Here is an 18,475-nt window from a genome sequence, read left to right as displayed (position 1 = left end):
GCCTAATACGCAAGCATCGTCGCACGTCAGGTCTCCAATATTAGGAATCGGACGTACGTTGGCGAATGGTGCAAAACAACCATTGGAAAAAAGTTGCCGATGTAAATTAAATAACCTACAAAACGGAAGATTGTTGAGCCATGCCGTTGGTTCATATTTCTGACTTCTGCCATGTGGAACTGCGTATGTCAGCCAGACCGGCCGCTGCTTAAGCGACAGGTTGAGTGAGCACGCAGTCGATGTCACAGTAGACAGATGAATCGCACTAACCATGCATGTGGCAACCTGTGAATGCATTCCTTATTTTTTTTAAGTATATATCCTTCGCACTTGTATTAGCCAACCACATGAACTGTGCGAAGCATTTGATGTCCAAAAACATTGATTAAATGTTTGAGCGTGCCTTCGCTTCGCTTATCCAAGACGAGATTGGCTACTTAGATATTAACCACTTAAAAGTGATCGTTTTGATTCGCTTCTTTAGTTTGTTTGCTTTTTTTTTGCCTTTGCTGTATTCCTTCTGCAGTTAATGCAAAAGTGTGCGAAATATACCCAGTTCGTTCGGTTTTGTGTTAGTCGCTTCTTGCCTCTCTGCACCGTTTTTCACGCCGTTGTCTTGCATAATTATTGACGGTTCTACGAAACTTTGACACGGAACAGTGCCAAGCACCTTTTCGCGAGTAATATCTTCGACCCTCCACGCCCCAACCATGGTATTTGCTCTAGTACACTTGCTCTTCTGCCGTCTTAACTGCGTGACTGAGTGTTATCAGCGCATGCGGCTTTAGTGCGCCCTCTCGCACTCCCGCATAGTTGTTGTGTCGAAGAGTGCGGTGCAGGTCGTTGTGCTGACTGCGTTTGATGATAATGATGATGATTTTGATTTGTTCCGTCGAAGTCAGTGTTCTCAGCAGGCCACTCCTCTGCCTTTTCCCCGCTTGCTCGCACACCGCTGCACGCACTAGTACTACTCCGCTACCGGATCACAACCGCATGCCCTAGACAAGTTTAGGACAAGGAACTCCAACAGTCATTTTTCAGTCAATTTAGAGCGAGACCTCTACTACTAGTAAAACAATTCTTCGACCGGCTCCTATTCAAAGAATTTCAAATCATACCAATGTCAAACCTAGCACACATGCCAAGACCAAAGATGTATATACCATATTTGTGACTGTATACCACGCAGCACGCGGATGCCTTTGCATTTCTCGTCTGTTTAGGTGAAATTCAAATGCACCCCTTATGTCGTAGGCCGAAAGGCGCTGACAAATGTCCCCTCCGCTACGTATTGGGATCGGAGTAATTATCGTATTCGCCGAAGAATCTGAATTAATTGTCCCGCTCCTGTGGCCTCGACGCGATGCGGTCACCGTCTTGTTGCACGTCGTGGTTGCCTGCGCGCTATATACTTTCTTCTAGAACCAATCTGAGGCTAGACTGGTATGTTTGGTCCTATTATTGACAGCAACCATGACATGGCATCATGGCTGCTCGCAAATATTTTACTATGTGCTCAGTAAATGCTGCCAACGTTTTGTTTTGCCCACTGCCAGCTTCAAGGAAATGAGGGAGCTCATAAGCTTGCCCGCGGTCTCACCTTCGGGGTGGGCTCTGCACCTCCTGTAAGCTGGGACAAGCAAGTCAGCTATGAAGAGATTACCGAGCACTATCGGCTAAATAGGGTAGAATATCCCTCGGCAGATAGAACACTAAATAACAGCCCGTAATGCATCGGCAGGCGCTTGCAAACAAAGATTTTTCCGAAGCCATACCCTTAGCCATCGGTACCCAGAACAGTTTTCAGATAAGTGCAAACTATGTGAGGATAAGGCGGATCTGGTACATATGTAATGGCCGTGTCCAGAAATCGAAAGTATAAATCACGACACAAAAACAGAATTCTGGGAGACTCTACTGTTCAGATCACACCCCGAAACTCAGCTAGGTATAATCTCCAATGCCGCCGTCTAGGCAGGTAGGTTGACGCCTATCCCGTATCTGTTGGAGATTAAAGTTTTACCAGCACCAGCATAGAAAGACCGGAGGAATCGGGCTTGACAAGGGCTGTTGATTTAGTCAGAAGATGCTGTCTCGACGCTGAATTGTGTAGATGGCACAGCGAATGCTACTGTAGCTAGTGAATACAGTTCTGGGCTCCGCAACTTCTTCCTAAACTTCATAAGCCCCGCCGGGGTGGCGTAGTGGTTAGGGAGCTGGAATACTGTGACCAAGGAACCGGGATCGCATCCCGGCCTCGGCGGCAGCTTTTGAATAAAGGCGAAAAGCTAGGCGCCCGTGTGCTGTGCGATGTTAGTGCACGTTATTGAACCCCAGGTGGTCACAATTTTCGTAGCTTTCCACTACGACGTCTTTCAAAATGTCGGTCGCTTTGGGATGTTAAACAACACAAAGTTTCAGAACGCTCGATCTGCTTATTCTGAGCATCTTTTCAAAGGCGGAGAGCAGGCTACGTACTTCCGTTTTCATAGTACTTCCAAGTCCTTGCAGGCAGTCTTCTCTTCCCACAAGAAACGCTTCCGACCTGTCCTCGGCTTGTAAACTCTTATGCCTCGTTCACACTTGTGCGTTGGGCGGAATGAGCAAGCGAAATCCGTTGCCGCCGACACACTCCTTCGTTCACACTTCTGAGCTAATATTTCGCCCCGTCGCCACTTCGACTGCGAGCTCCCATTAACCAGGCCCATACAAAACTTTTCTATGATCAGCTATAGAAAATTCTATGTATGGTCGGCTATAGAAAATTGGCTCAAATATCTATAGCCGTTTCTCTGGCTGTCTTTAGCTTTTTCTATAGTCCTAGTTATGGAAGTATTTAACCTTTTCTATGGACTTATGGTTTTCTATGTACTGCAACCTTTAGCATTTTTTATGGTCAGCTATAACTTTTTCTTAAGGTCAGCTATAGAATATTCTTTGTATGGTCGGCTATAGAAAATTGGCCCAAATATCTATAGCCGTTCCTATTGCCATCTTTAGCTTTTTCTATAGTCCTTGCTATGGAAGTCTTTAACCTTTTCTATGGACTTATGGTTTTTTATGTACTGCACTCTTTAGCATTTTCTATGGTCAGCTATAACTTTTCTTAAGGTCAGCTGTAGAATATTCTTTGTATGGTCGTCTATAGAAAATCTGCCCAAATATCTATAGCCATTTCCAAGCCAGTCTTTAGCTTTTTCTATAGTCCTTGCTATGGAAGTCTTTAACCTTTTCTATGGACTTATGGTTTTTTATGTACTGCACTCTTTAGCATTTTCTATGGTCAGCTATAACTTTTCTTAAGGTCAGCTGTAGAATATTCTTTGTATGGTCGTCTATAGAAAATCTGCCCAAATATCTATAGCCATTTCCAAGCCAGTCTTTAGCTTTTTCTATAGTCCTTGCTATGGAAGTCTTTAACCTTTTCTATGGACTTATGGTTTTTTATGTACTGCACTCTTTAGCATTTTCTATGGTCAGCTATAACTTTTCTTAAGGTCAGCTGTAGAATATTCTTTGTATGGTCGTCTATAGAAAATCTGCCCAAATATCTATAGCCATTTCCAAGCCAGTCTTTAGCTTTTTCTATAGTTCTTGTTATGGAAGTCTTTAACCTTTTCAATGGACTTATGGTTTTTTATGTACTGCACTCTTTAGCATTTTCTATGGTCAGCTATAACTTTTCTTAAGGTCAGCTGTAGAATATTCTTTGTATGGTCGTCTATAGAAAATCTGCCCAAATATCTATAGCCATTTCCAAGCCAGTCTTTAGCTTTTTCTATAGTCCTTGCTATGGAAGTCTTTAACCTTTTCTATGGACTTATGGTTTTTTATGTACAGCAGTCTTTAGCATTTCCTATGGCCAGCTATGAACTTTTCCTTATGGTTGGCTATAGAGGACTCACCCAAATAGCTAAAGATTTTTTTATGGCTGCCTTTAGCCTTTGCTATAGTCACAGCGATGGGTGTCTTTAGCTTTTTGTATGGTTATGTCATATGCCTCCTAAAGCATTTTCTATAGCCAGTTAATCAATATTTTCTGCCTTTTTCTCTATAGAGATAGCCTGCATTCGTTTCAATTGCAGGCTATAGCTTATTTTTCATTTTTTTGGCCGTCTACAGGCAACAGTATGGCTTTCTAAAGACTTTCCTATGGCTGAGCCTATGCATTTCTTTAGTAGCCAGGCTATAGACTTTATATGACCGAACAACCGCAGTTTTAAGGTATGATGGCTTGCTTTTCACAAGAGTATTAGGGCTGATGTTAAAGGTACAATGGCTATTGGAAGATGTAAATCAAAACTTTATTTAATCAAAACGATTCATCAAAGGAGTTCATGGTGCTTCTGTCTCGAGCTTCTGCTTGTTCAGCATGGATGATAGCGACTGGCGAATGGGCGCCTCTTTTATTAGCCCATACTTCTTGCATGTGTACTCTGAAAACAGAAAAATGCTTATAATTTGCACAAAAATGTTAAGATTTCATAACTAATCCATATCTTTGCAGCACAAAAAGGGGGGGGGGGGGTATTGAAGCACTTTTCTCATTATGCAAGTAGACAGATTTCATCCCCAGTATTATCTGAATCCCACGCTGTCATATTCTGTTGCAATGATCCAGCTGGCACTGTAACATTATGTTCATATAAAACTCCTTCCTTGTAGAGTACAAGGCTTAGTTAAAGACCCACTGTCCACCCTCCGGTCCAAAATATTTTCTTCCCTGGTGACTGTGAGACTTCGCCCCCAGAACGCAAGGCCGCAAAATGTGTTTGAAAAGAGTAACTAATAACACAGTTACAGCCACCGCAATCACCCGATTCTGTCGTGCTTCTCTCCTTCCGTTCCCTCGCAAAGTTTTTCACTCTCCTGCCCGAGGTCGTCTAGCCTCCGCAAGACAAATTCCCCTTCCTCCTCTGCGTTTGGCGAGAGGTGTGGCGTGGCACTCCGCGCGCGCAAAAAAAAAAAAAAAAGAAAAAAAGAAAAACGAGCGAGGGAGCGCGCACAATGGATTTAGTCCGGGCGTGGCGAGGGAAAAGCGTGCAGCGAGCGGTAGACACCCATCCTTCACCCTCAGACAGTGAGACGGACCAATAGACGTCGTTCTTGACAAATACGTCATAGCTGCGGCTCGACGGGCCAGCGCAGGGAACGGGAAAGCTGGCTTCCCGAAGGAGAGTATGAGAGCTTTGATTTGTATTTTCATTGCTGTGCGGCGTACGTGTCACTGTAGCATTTTGCACAGACTATCTCCGGTACCTCATCAAAACACTGGGCTCCTTCGCTATAAAGGTTCTTCCTTGGACAGTGGCCCTTTAAAGGAGTATAAACACCTAATTTCAGAGGCTTTTCTTCTCTGTGAGGATGCGGAAGGAACTACAAGTAATATGCACCATGACCGCTAAATCATTTATAATTGAATTCTTCTGTTATACCGTTTCTGTTTCAAGAGCCCAATGATGACTACAACATCATCGTGCACTTGTAGGCTACGAGAGGCATGAAAAAGCTGTATATAATCATTGCTTCTACATTTGTTGTCATTCCATCTCTTAAAAGGAAACGGGCTGGCTTTAGTATGTACTCGTTGACATCAGCCATAGGCTGTTGAAGCTGGAATCTAAACAGCACGAGGAAGAAGTTTCATAAAAAATTAAGAAGATGTCGTAGAGGAATATGACATGATAATCTATGTATAATAATGCCTTATGCATCATCACAAAGAAAACACCCACTCAGACATCTGAAGTGGAATTTGGACAAATTTTTGAATCATGAAAATCTCCAGTTCAGGAAAAGTCAAATCCAAATCTAGAGTACTTTATCAGCAAAAAACATTACTTTCAGCATAAAAATGCAAAGATGTAAATAGCAGACCATATATATGAATGTGGGCCAAAGGAAATCTAGCGAAGGTCACATTCACCGGCTCTGGCTAGAATTCTTTTGGGAATTTGGCCTCTACATATAGAGTCGAACCTGGATATATCGAACCCAGATAATTTGAGTTTTGGTTATATCGAACTCACGGAATATCTCCTTGAAATTCCCATGTGAAAGCATAGGAAAGTTGCGTCGTATATCCAACTCCGCGCCAGAAGGTGCGCCTCCCTAAGAGACGATCCCAGTACACTTGCCCGTTTTCCAAGCCACGCGCGGAAGGAAAGCGACGGCTTATCTAGAGCAACGCTGCACCCTTTCCCCAAAGGCGTGCGCATCTGTGGTTATTGTTTGCTGCGCGCCAGCATGTGCGTGAAGGAACCAGAGGGAACCGATTTGGCAAAATGCCGGTACGGAGCAGATGCAGCCGTGGTGTTCGGAAGAAGGGAAACAACACGATAAAACGAAATGCAAGGGTGTGCCCATTCTTCTTCCGAACTTTCTCCCCTTCTTCTCTCTTTCTTGGTCTTCATTTGCAGCAGCACACACTACACATGCACCCACAAGCCAGCTCAGCTCGTGGTAGACAGAATATTGGGCGCCTACAGTGTGCGCCCGACTAGCCCTCCATGCGGCGGGTGATGTGCGATGAAAGTCTTGTGTCGTCGTTCTGAAAGTGCAGCATAGTGGCGGCTGTGGGCGTCAAGAAACGGCAGGTATTTCTTTTTTGCCAGAGTCGTCCATCTCTGTAGTCGTGTTGAACGAGCGCCGTAGCTTAAGCTATGGTGGCTGCAGGCGTTAAGAAGTGCATTCTTTTTTTGCGAGTCGTCCATTCATACAGCTATGAATCAACAAGCGCACGCGGCCAGCAGCATCGTTGGCATTTGCAGCTATCACACTTTCCAATGATTTTGTGGCAGTGGACTATGCCCCGCCCCAAGCGCAGCGTGATAAAGGAACCACGTTTGTGCAATCAAGCCATCACGGGCACTTCCCCAAGTTCGCTTCCAGCCACCACAGGAGCTAGCACCAAAAGTATAGTCAAAAGATAAACAGGCTGTGTCGTTATTCCTGAACAGCACTTTGGCACGCTGCCAGCCAAAATGCAGGGACGTGCCACCGACTAACGCTTTTTTTTTTCTTTCAAATTCTCTGGGTAAAAGTAGAGGACTCGGAGTGGGTTGATTACGTGACAAATACGGTACCATTTTCCACGATTGCAAGCGGCGTCTCAAGACAATTTCTGTATATCGAATTATCGATATATCGAACTATTTCATGATCCCCTTCTAGTTCGATATATCCGGGTTCGACTGTGAATAACCATTTTACACAGCAGGCCATGTGATTGCAATAAAAAAGAGTGTGAACCATAGAACCAATGTGGCTTAATTTGAAACTCGGGCAGTAAATAAAGAATATAGAAGCTAAGAATATACACTTCTTTTGCATTTAGCTTGGCTGTCAACCTTAATCACAGGACATTATCTTGCACACAATACTCGTAAGGAATCTTATATTGCCTGCAAACTTCACTGCTTTCTTCGCAGAAGGGCAGTTCAAAATAAGCCCATTTCGAAGCAGTGACAGCAATCAGCCTGTCCACAAAAGCAAACACAGTACAAAAACAAAACGCAAAGTAAACATTAAGTTTAAAATCAGACATGAGAAAAAATGAGTTACAGGCCAAAGGGATTAAGGCATCTCAGTTACAGCGCACAAGCTAGCAAGTCTGCAGCAAGAAACTTCAATGCGAACACAAAAAGTGAGAGAAATGAAAATAAATGAAGCCGAAAATAAAGGGGGCAAATTACGAAAGCAGATAAGGAAGAGAGCTGTAAGAAAACAAAATGTAAGCAATGAACCCTTGGAGGATTGCTGATCCATGCTAAGAAGTTAAAAGGAATGATAAATGTAATACAAGCAAGGCGAGTCCCGGTCTTGTACATGTTAGTTGCTCTGCTAAGGCGGCACCACAATTAATCTTTTCTAATTATGAGACAATGGGATTGACAGTAAAGCAGTTCTAAAGCAGACCGTTTGCTACAGCGCTGATAAATTCCACAATTTCATCGGCTAGTGGCTTCAATGCAAAAAATATCACTAGCTATGACCAGGATGTGGCGCTCAGCCAGAGCTCTGTCGTCTACTGCCCTCACTTCTACACTGGTCGTTGTAGTAAGCTCACAGCATCTGGTGTTGCAGGCAATCTGAACTTGTCTGAGGTCACGACGCAGCTAGAGCCGTGCCTTTTCCGCACCCCACTTAACATACCAAACACGATACTGCAATAACGGGACAAGGCTGCTGTTGCAGTACACTTGCTACTGTGCTGTCGGACAGTACTCAAAGGTTGTATAAACGCATTGCGAAATAGGATTGGAGTTGCTTATCAGTGACTGGATGAGCCATCGGCAAAACTGCAGGTTGACAATGCAGCTTATATTTCGCCAAATCGACCGAGACTGCACACTTTTGCAGCCAGATGGGCCATTCTGGCATGGCTCATTCAACAAAATCATGCCACCAGCACTATCCACTGACCCCTCCCATCTACACTGGTCACAATGCTCAAGATTCTTACCACATCTCTTGCATTTAAACCTCAAGCTTTATACTGTGGAAAGTTGCACAAATACTTAATACAGCATTCACGCGCAACGGATCAAGTTGCGGCTTCGCCTCTTTATCTCTGTGGGCGTTTGACTGTCTCCCGCTTATCGACTTGCCCACAAGTTCTGCTGGTGAAAACATCTGTCTCATCAGGTCGCGGGCATATGTGCTGGGAGTTTTCAATGGCCCCATGTCCAGCATTTTCAGGACCGACCTGGACATCATATATCCCCGAATATCTTCCAAGTCTTCGGTGCTCTCGTCCTGCATTTTGTATACAAACCATTTATAAAAAAAATTCCGTGAACGTTTTGAGTGCATAACTTTGAAGTCTCCCACCTGAACATTCTGAACTACGAGGTCAGGCTTCATATTTATTTTGCTTCTCTTTAGCCAATTTCCTAAACATCTAACAAATATTTTCTGAAGTATACTGATTGCGCTTCATTGAATTTTAAATGCATAGAAAAGGGCACTATAAAAGCATGGCTGAATAATATACTCATTTAAAACACTGCACATTAGACGCCATCAGCTGGAAAAGTTTATGGACTACAGAAGTGAATTCCAGTACAGTCGAACCTTGATATAACGAAGGCCTATTTGCAGCCGAAAATATCGTTAAATTGCGAATTTTGTTACGTCGATGTTCCCATGCTCTGGCTGCCCAAATAAAGTAACAGGTTAGTGGAACACTGCTAGTAGATGGGAACTTTTAAATTACGAATTCAGGAAGTAAGCAAGAGATTATAGCCATAATAGCGCTAACCAGATGTTTTGTACATCCAGAGGATAATGAGTGGTAGCAAACTGATGCAAACACATTTTTGTTTCATGTGAGCAAAGAGTGAAAGCATCACCCATGCTAGAAACGTTTGCATGGCAATTGTTCAGGCCTCACGTATGGGTATCATATTTACATGTGTAATGAACTTGCCTCCAATTTTTGCCGCCAACAAATAAAAAAAAAAAGCTAATCGTTAGTGCGTCCATCCCTTTCTTGCGCCATGCAGGATGGGCCTTGCCTTCCCTTTATCACGCAGCGATTGGGGTGCGCACTGTCCACTGCCATAAAATCATTGAAGCATTTGAAGCGAATGATGCTAAAAGCCCGCATCATTATCGTGGCTGACTGCATGCTTTCTTTGACCAATGAAGGGTGGAAGGATAGACAACTGTCGTAAAAAAATGTCTACTTATTCTCACCTATTGAACTCTCCCCTCAAACTGATGCCGATGTCGGGGAAATGCAAAATATGATGTATCTCAGCTAAAGTTTACGTTCTCATCCGATTGTCAAACTGACTGCTGATGCATGCAATGCGCGAGGACTTTGTTCAGTCAAAAGTGCGGCATAAGATTACTTCATAATATCGCGAAAAAAAAAGAAAACACATGGTTTTCAATATAGCAGAGATTGGGAAATAAAAAGATGCATCACATTGCGAATTTCGTTACAGTGAGGTTCGTTATATCAAGGTTCGACTGTTCTTGAAACCTAGCAAAGCAGTAATGGTTTACCCTATTGGAAAAGCTAAAAATGGAAAACTATTGCTGTCAGCAGCATTAAAGGGGCCCTGCAACGGGTTCGTGGGGTATAACGTCCCAAAGCGACTCGGGCTATGAGAGACGCCGCAGTGGAGAACTCCGGAAATTTCGACCACCTGGGGTTCTTTAACGTGCACTGACATTGCACAGCACACGGGCGCCTTGCTTTTTGTCTCTATTGAAAGCGGACGCCGAGGCCGGGATTCGATCCCGCATCCTTGGGAACAGTAGTCGGGCGCCGTAACGACTGCACCACCCCGGCGGGGCATAATACGTTTGAGTAAATAGGCCGCATACATGAAAAAAAGCAACTGAGACATACGACTTCAAACTACAGCTTAGATCGGCATTATTGTTCAAGCAGGCAAGACAGTAGAAAAGAAAAAGCCAATAAATGGACTCCATGACCAGAAGTGTCAAAGGACAAGGCAATGAAAATGTGTGTGAAGAAGCAGCTCAAGTAGGATACAAGCAAAAAAATATATCATTGAATTATAAAGATTATTTGCACCCTTAGAATTTATTCTTGCAAACATAAGGTGAAGGAAAGCTTCGCTAAACTTTCAGGCAGTGTCGAATGAGTCCTTTTGCACAGATGTTGCAGTAGCAGACTGCTAGTTTCAAAAAATCTGTCAGAGTAGTTCCACACAACACATGTTCCGAAACTGATAGCCCTTCATGCCAGCAGCAGCTATTGGAGGGTTGTGTTGCACATTTATGAATAAAATTAAGCTCTAGTTTCAATTTGCGATCACCTTTGCTGCCCTTAAAATTGGTCTTTGTTATTCACAGAAAACACCTCGAAGCAATTTTTGCATTCAATTTACTTTAACCGCTGATAGCACATGTCACTGCACCCAGCATAAGACTGAGCAAACATGATTACTGCCAATCAGACCCAAAGCAGGCAGGTGCCCAATGGTTAAAGCGCTTGGTTAAACCATGGTTAACCAAGCGCTTAAACCAAATGGTTAAACCACAGTGGCTGCATTTCGATAAAGGCGAAATGAAAGAAACCTTTGCACTGTGCAATGTCAGAACAATAAGGAACCCAGGAAATTAAAATTGATTTAGAGCTTTGTAATACAGTGCAATCCACTTGTAACGCTTTATCACCTATAACGATAATATTCTTCAGATTTATCAATTTTCCCATTAGTCCAATGTAAAAATAAACCAGATATAACGATCATCGGCAGTACACTGGATACAGCGACAGCTTTGTCGCCGCCCAGATGACGTTTAGGACGCAAATTTGTCTGAATGTTTAATAAAAAATGAACGACTAAGGAGAGAATGACGTGACAACTCGACATATGCGGCGAAATCGGACTGTCGTGAAAAAATCTGCGAGCGTAACTGCGTGTGGTTAGAAAATGGGCACTATCATCATTGCAGACGCTGCCTGTTGCAGCGCAGAGGGTGTGGCCATATCGCCATCGCCGATTGTGCCTCCGTGGAAAATGGCGCCAACCCCATTCACAGCATGATACAACATGAAACGGCAGATTCATTGCGATTTCTGACAGGGTTTCAAAATTGGAAGCCTCTTCAAAAAATACGGGCATTCGCACTCTACGATTTTAACAGCCATCAAGGCAGGCGATGTCCTGCAACTCATCCAGTCGCTAATCTGTTTCATGCACGCAAAAACTACTGCTGCCAGCGTATGCGCTACTGGAAGCAGTGCTCACAGCGATTGTCAAGCTTCAGCTGCTGCTCAAGTGACTGTCAATTCCTACTTTTTTGAGTATGCCTAAGTTATTTTATGGCTATTGATGTATCCTGTAATAAAGTGTTCAGTGCTCTTTACGATTAGCGTCGTTCAACCCGATTTGCGTATCGCTGGTAAGTAGGCAAGCCTATATGCATGGGAAGATAGATACGTGGGTGTGTGCTTTTTTTCAGTCCAGATATAATAATAACTGGTTAGCGATTGGATTTACCAGTTTTCTCAATATTATAAGTGAAGTGCACTGTACCCGCACCCTTATAACCTTTGGAACGTTAAACACATGTAGCACCATACCAGGCTTACTCGACTTGTCCTGATCCCCACCCAAGTAAATCACAGCAATACACAGCAACATATTCCAATTTTTACGAGAAAGCGCTTTGCAGTCAAGTAAAAATGACACTGGCGATAATACACTTTGCAAAAGCTGATATTGGCACTCCATAACTATCATTTGGCCAAACAGTTTGGCTGCACCACAGTGTACCTGGCTGCCAGGCATTCTGTTCTCCTCACAGCTGCCTCACTCCGGTGTAGCTGGCACCATCAATAGGAGGCTCTTGTAACCAGATACGCCTAGCAAATTCCTTGTAATCAAGGAAGCTTCTGTCCTCAACTCTCTAGCAATTAAGGTTGACAGTTATATTCAAAATATGTCTCGAATAACAGATGTCAACATACCATAATATAGGAGAAAATTAAGAACTGCAAAGGGAGTATATATTCCACTGTGTATTAACCAGGGGCATGTTTTGGCTACGCACCTTACACTCCACTGCCAGAAAATGTCATCAAGTATACTGTGCGTTCAGGCTCTTGGGCGCACTGCTACCATACAACTAAATGGATGGAGCAACTACACATACCACACTTACTTTGCACCACTTCTGAAAAGCCACATATATTTGATAACACACTGCCGTGCACTGGTCAAAATGCTGCCAAACAGTTAAAATCTTGCTGCAGTAAGCTTGTGGCATGAATGCTACATAACACACCTGCAGCTGCTCCAGTCAAAGCAAAAATTTTCTTTATACACTTTTCAGATCTCCCCATTGCTTTACAAATGCACAACAATTACGCAACTGTGTTTGACCTCCGCCACACCTTAGAGTTCCAGCTGCCTGCAGCTCTCCATACAGGAGCCGAATGTCTCTGATGGCTTCTGTGCATTCTGAGAAACGAAAAGAGGATATGAAAGTAAAACACCCAAGAAAAGTAAGTGTATTCTGCATTAAAGCAGCGTGGCAGGCTCGTGCACTTAGTTACTACCAATTTTACCAATTTATAAGTTTTGCTAAAGGACATAGCAATGAGCACATAATAAAAGATGTGAACGAAGTGTCCATCCACTAGCCAGCATTTCAATGATGATTTCCTTTCACCCAAATATGAAAACAAGTCCTTTTGTTGAAACGGTGGCTAACAGACTGTGCATCTCTTTCCAATTGTTCACTCTAATTTGTGTTAAGAATCTCATCTTCCTGCCCACTTGCTGGGTAACAGCAACACTGGATATGAATGCTCATGTGTATTACCGCCCCTTGTTTATTGCCTGCAGCTCCAAAACTTAGGTTTTCTGTGGAACTCAGTGGGCAGTGACATTTGTTTTATGTTTTGTTGCAGACATCTATACGAGCCACAAAATGAAGGAAATTGCTTAAATTTATCACCCGATTATGTCAAAAGCAAGAATATAATAATCAAAAAAGCTATATTCACATTACCTTCTTCACTCGCTCGAGCAAGTTAGTTCATCTATGCAACATATAGTAAACAAAATCAACTTTTTAATGTTTGATTTGATTAAACTAGCTAAAGGCATTAAAATTTTAGAGCATTTCATTATTTTGCATTAAGGTTCTTAATGGAAGAATTCTGTACAATGGATCTGAATGTGAATGGAGCTTCACTGCAGACTTTAGCTGCATCAGGCTACAATGTGACAGCTCAGGCAAGAATGAATTTTCGATCGCCAGTATATTCGGTATTAGTGACACCAACTTAACGGCGGACACTGGGCTAAAATCATAATTTTCACAAAAATGTTTTTAGATTTTTGATGTTTTGGATTAAGAAACTTCTCCCTAAGTTTGGGTATCATCTGCGCAGTGAAAAAAATTAAAATTATTTTTTTTTGTGAGGTGGGGTGCACTCACCACCAAAAGGCCTATGAGCGCTGATTTCAAGACGCAGCCGCATAGCGGGCAAAGAGCTGAACGCAGAGTGTATCGCCAAGTTAGAATAATTCTTCGCGCTCTCGGGCCAAAACTGACCTGTAATCGCGAATGAAGCAGAGAGTTAAAAGAAAAAGCAGGAAGAGGAGGCATATTTTAGGCTTTGGTAATAGCAGATTGGCTGAAAAACCGAAATAGAAGCTCCCTTTTTTTAAGTTAAAACGAGGCATGTAACCCTCGTAAACTGTTCTCAAACCAATGGGAGCCTGGCTAACCGAAGTGCTCATCAAGCCGATGATACAATAGGGAGCCTAAATAAAGATGCACGCCCCGCAACCATGCAAGCAAAGAATTTCACGAGCACAGATAAGGACGCTGAACAGCTATAAAGCTGAGGAAAAAAAAAAGCAACTAAACGCAATCACTACATAGTGGTGTCCTGTTCAAAAGGACAGCCCAATATATGTACCAGGCCACTCTGATCTATTAATTTAGGCCTTAAACTTGAAGAGTGTGTTCTGAACTCTTTGAACTCATTTTTCTCAGTTTGTACTTTTTGCAAGATCACAACTGTTTGGAAAACTACCATTTCTAAACTATTCTGCCAAAGGCTGCTTTCAAGGTGGTTTCTGGACTAAAATTTCGTATGACATTGAGAGTTCCAATTAATCACGTCAGTTTTTTTTTCAAAGTCACATGCAACCTATCCTTTCAACCTATATCATGGACCTTCAAGGACTCAGTGCAGCAACTACAGACATTTCTATCTTGTAATAGAAGCTGTAGCATATTTTATCCAGAACAACAGATTCGAAGCTGGCCTTGGAACACTGTGACGAGGGCAATGGAAGGTTACCTGGAGCATGCAATACCGGGCATGCATTTCTCTGCTCCTTTAGCCAATCATTTTTGCAATGCCCTAACTGCCTGACACATAAGTTCATGCAAAAAATGTGAATATTGTGCCAAGCCCCAATGAGCACTCCACAAAGCTCAGCATGTTTGCTAGTCACATTTATGTTCCTTCATAGTATCTGAGGTGCTTTGAATCTGACAGCATGATGGTTATGTCAAATCCCTTACCATTATTATTTTTTTTCAAGTTGCTTTAAATAAGATGCATGCATGTCATACCACAGATGAGCCCTTCCTCTTTCCCCTTAATGCCCATTGACTCATGTCTGGATACAGTCTCTTCAAGCTGCTTTCACCCATACAAGAAAGGTCTGCAGAAAGGCTGTACAGGTATGAGCACCCAACAGGCCCTCTGGTTTCGGCTGCTTGAAGCTTGTGTCCCAAAAGGGTGGGCAAGCAACCGCAACAGAGAAGGAACCAGTCCATAGTTTCACCCTACATGCATGGTACTGCACACAAATTGTAAACATTCAGTAAGGGATAATAGCCATACCAGCTCCTAACAAATCAACGAAATCATGATCAGCAAATCGAAGAAAAAAGAAAGAAACTGAAACCCGTTTTTGGGAGGCAATTCCTACACCAGGCAGTAGGCGCTGCATGAACAAGTGACCAAGGAGCAAAGTGAGAATGCAACCTTATACCTTACTGCACACGATTTGGTTCAGAGGACAGCTTTGAAGAAACCATAATAGCGAATAAGTCAAATTTACAAAGGTTACAGCCTTTATACAAGATGATGCCCCTGCATGCCTTTTGCCCCCCCCCCCCCCCTTGGAGCATAACTATGTATTACAGTATACAGGAGTGAGTGGCACCATGATTGGGCCAGGTCACACCCCTGCCTTTCGCAACAGCTTCTGGGACAGCACAGAGCAACCACATACATGCATTAATGGACTCGGAAAGTTGGAAAAAAAATCCCCCTCCTTTCACTGTGTATTGCGTGGTTACCAATGCTCTTTACCTTTCCATGAGGTATCATGCCAATCCCCTCTTTTCGAGTGTTTTCTTCCTTTGACATCCTTTCTTTATAACAGCAGAAGAATAAACCTTTAGTTGACAGTGTGCACATGAACTGCAAATCCATTTCTAGCCTCTGTAAAGTATGTTACCTGCAGTTCAAGGTAACGCACCTGATAAGTGCAAAACCAGCTACCTTAAACCTAAGAAACTCTCCAAGCCCTCGGCTTTTTGTTATATGCAATAACACTACTAAAGTCACTCACCTTCAATACTTTCTTTTTGTGTCGTAATAAAGTCAATCGTTGTCTTCAGCCTCTTGTTCTCCTCTTGCAGGAGTGCCACCTGCTCTTTAAGATCTGAATTCTCTATGCCCAATGAGGCACAGTTCTCGCAACCCTTCAAAGAAAGTTAATATTGCTGTTAGCAAAATCTTTGCACTGCTACCAGTTTGCAGGATCTGCAACGCACGTCAGAGCAAAGCAAAATTGCATTGCTGTGCCATCTGCTGTCAAGGCTGACAGGAATTGTGCGCCAAGTGCCCTTTGCGAATGCCCGTTCTTTGTTTGCTATCGCCTGATAGCGTCAAAGTCACAGCGAAGCAAGCGAAAAGATATGCCAATGTCTTGTCACTCGCATCGCCGTGGCTGACAGTTGTAGCAGCCGCTGATGCAGCTCGTGACCGTTGCCACGCATCTGCTTTTGCTAGTGCGATGAACGATGAAGCTCCCCTCAGCCTTTTGCATGGTGCGCAATGTTGCCGGAATATGTTACGACATATTTCGAAGTGCCAGAACAACAAGTATGTTCACTTCTCTGTCTGTGTTGCTTTAGCACTTTAAACACTTTAAAATATGTCACACCAGCACCAACTAGCCTAACCCATCACCCTTCTGAATATATGTTATGTTTCAGGAGAGAAGCTGGCCAAGCAGGAAATTTATTCTCCCTTCTTTTCAACTCAGCTCAAGAGCATGTGGCCCTTTTACAGCAAGTGCAGCTTTTTATCACCGCAAAAAAAAAAAAAATCAGAACTAGTGATATGACTCATTTACTTATTGCCATTTTCTTTTGCTGCATGAAACAAGGCTCCTTTCCGCATTCCGACATAAAAACATTTCGACTACTGCCATTCTATTTTGCATCATAATGCTTAGCTACAGAATGCATGCAGCCCTGAACCTGTACTGTGGCCCCAGATGTTAAATGTTTCATATTATGCACACAGTTCCCATTTTGAAGACAAAGTTGTACCAAGGCATTTACAAATGTGAACAAGAAGCACCCAATAGAAATGCAGAAAAAGCTGATATGCCCATATTCAAAATGCAACAGCTCTTAGAAGGCAACGGCTATCCATGCAACATTTGTGCATTGCAATAATAAAGCTCAGCAGCTACGTCACCCATCGCAGCAGGCGAACCAGACGCGCGGAAAACGCAGGGCTCTCAACGCCTGCCGCGATTGTTGAAAAACATCCCGTTGATGTGAACGAAGTGATATGCCTGAGAGGGAAGAAAGCACATACATGCGCAAAACGCGCCTTGTGCAAAAGTGCCGTCAGCCTTACATTGCAGATCCCACAAACTGCTGCGGGTCACATAATTGTACGAAATTTCACACTACACGAAAGGTTTCAGCTAAGAGATATATAAATATAAAGGGTTCAGCAGATTCCAAAGGGACACATGGAATACGAGGAATGCCATTGTGGTGCACCGGATTAATTTAGACCACATGAGGGCCTCTAACGTGCACTGATATCGCACAGTACATGTATGTTTTTATTTCACTTCCATCAAAATGTGGCTATCGAGGGCACGCAGTCCATAAAATGTCTGCCTAGTTGTGACAGCAAATGGAATTATTCATTACTGAGGGGAAGTGTGCAGTCAAAATTTATGAACTTGAGCACGGCAATGCGTCCTGCGCTGTCTGCAGAGCAAACAAAGTAAAATATTGGCTGGGCTGCTCTGTAAATGTCTGTAAATGGTAGTGCAGTTGTCAGCGCAAATAGTATGCCTACGTGCCTTCGTTCTAGCGCCATCATTGCCAAATGTAAAGCTGATGGAGCGTCTTTTTTGTAAGCTGAAGAGTTTGTTCCAGCTTCAATGGACAACATGCATCGCAAAAGCAGCAAAGAGATAAATATGTGCACATGGCCGACATAACCATCCCCGTCACACTGCCGCTTCTGAACTTTTAGTAAAATAATAAGTTCGGAGCACATAAAGGGCATATTTACCTCGTCGCTGGCCTCCGCCAACCCATCACACGTTTAAACACGTTTTAACTGCTGCCGGCACTTCTCCATATGAGTGTGTGTGCCTGTCCAAAACAAAACAAAATAAAAAAACGCAAACTTACAGCATCCAAGGCACTGCTCTAGCTAGTTCTGTGAAAATTGAAGCAAACTTATCGACAGCGATTATCTTCGCGGCGTGTTTTTCCCCGCGCCAGCGGATGTTGACATTCGCGTTCAGTACACCCGAGTCTTTCGGATTTTGGATTATCAGCGCCTTGATTTTCGTTTCTACTATATCGCGAACAGAAACAACGTCCAAAACCGCGGCGCCGCCAGTTTTCACCCATTGGACTAGGGCGTAAAGCATTTTCTTGCCGCTTTTGCTGAGCTTACAAGCAC

At 43.2% G+C, this 18,475-nt stretch overlaps 1 pseudogene; it reads right to left on the bottom strand.

The window, feature by feature from the left end:
• Window positions 1-4,335: 4,335 nt before the first annotated feature.
• Window positions 4,336-18,145, bottom strand: LOC146171674 (uncharacterized; annotated as a pseudogene).
• Window positions 18,146-18,475: the final 330 nt, after the last annotated feature.

Source organism: Amblyomma maculatum, unplaced genomic scaffold (genome assembly GCF_055883805.1).
Source record: "Amblyomma maculatum isolate TAMU_Amacu unplaced genomic scaffold, ASM5588380v1 scaffold_18, whole genome shotgun sequence".
NCBI lineage: Eukaryota > Metazoa > Arthropoda > Arachnida > Ixodida > Ixodidae > Amblyomma > Amblyomma maculatum.
Note: the sequence above shows the minus strand (reverse complement) of the source record. Positions and strands in the feature narration are given on the sequence as shown.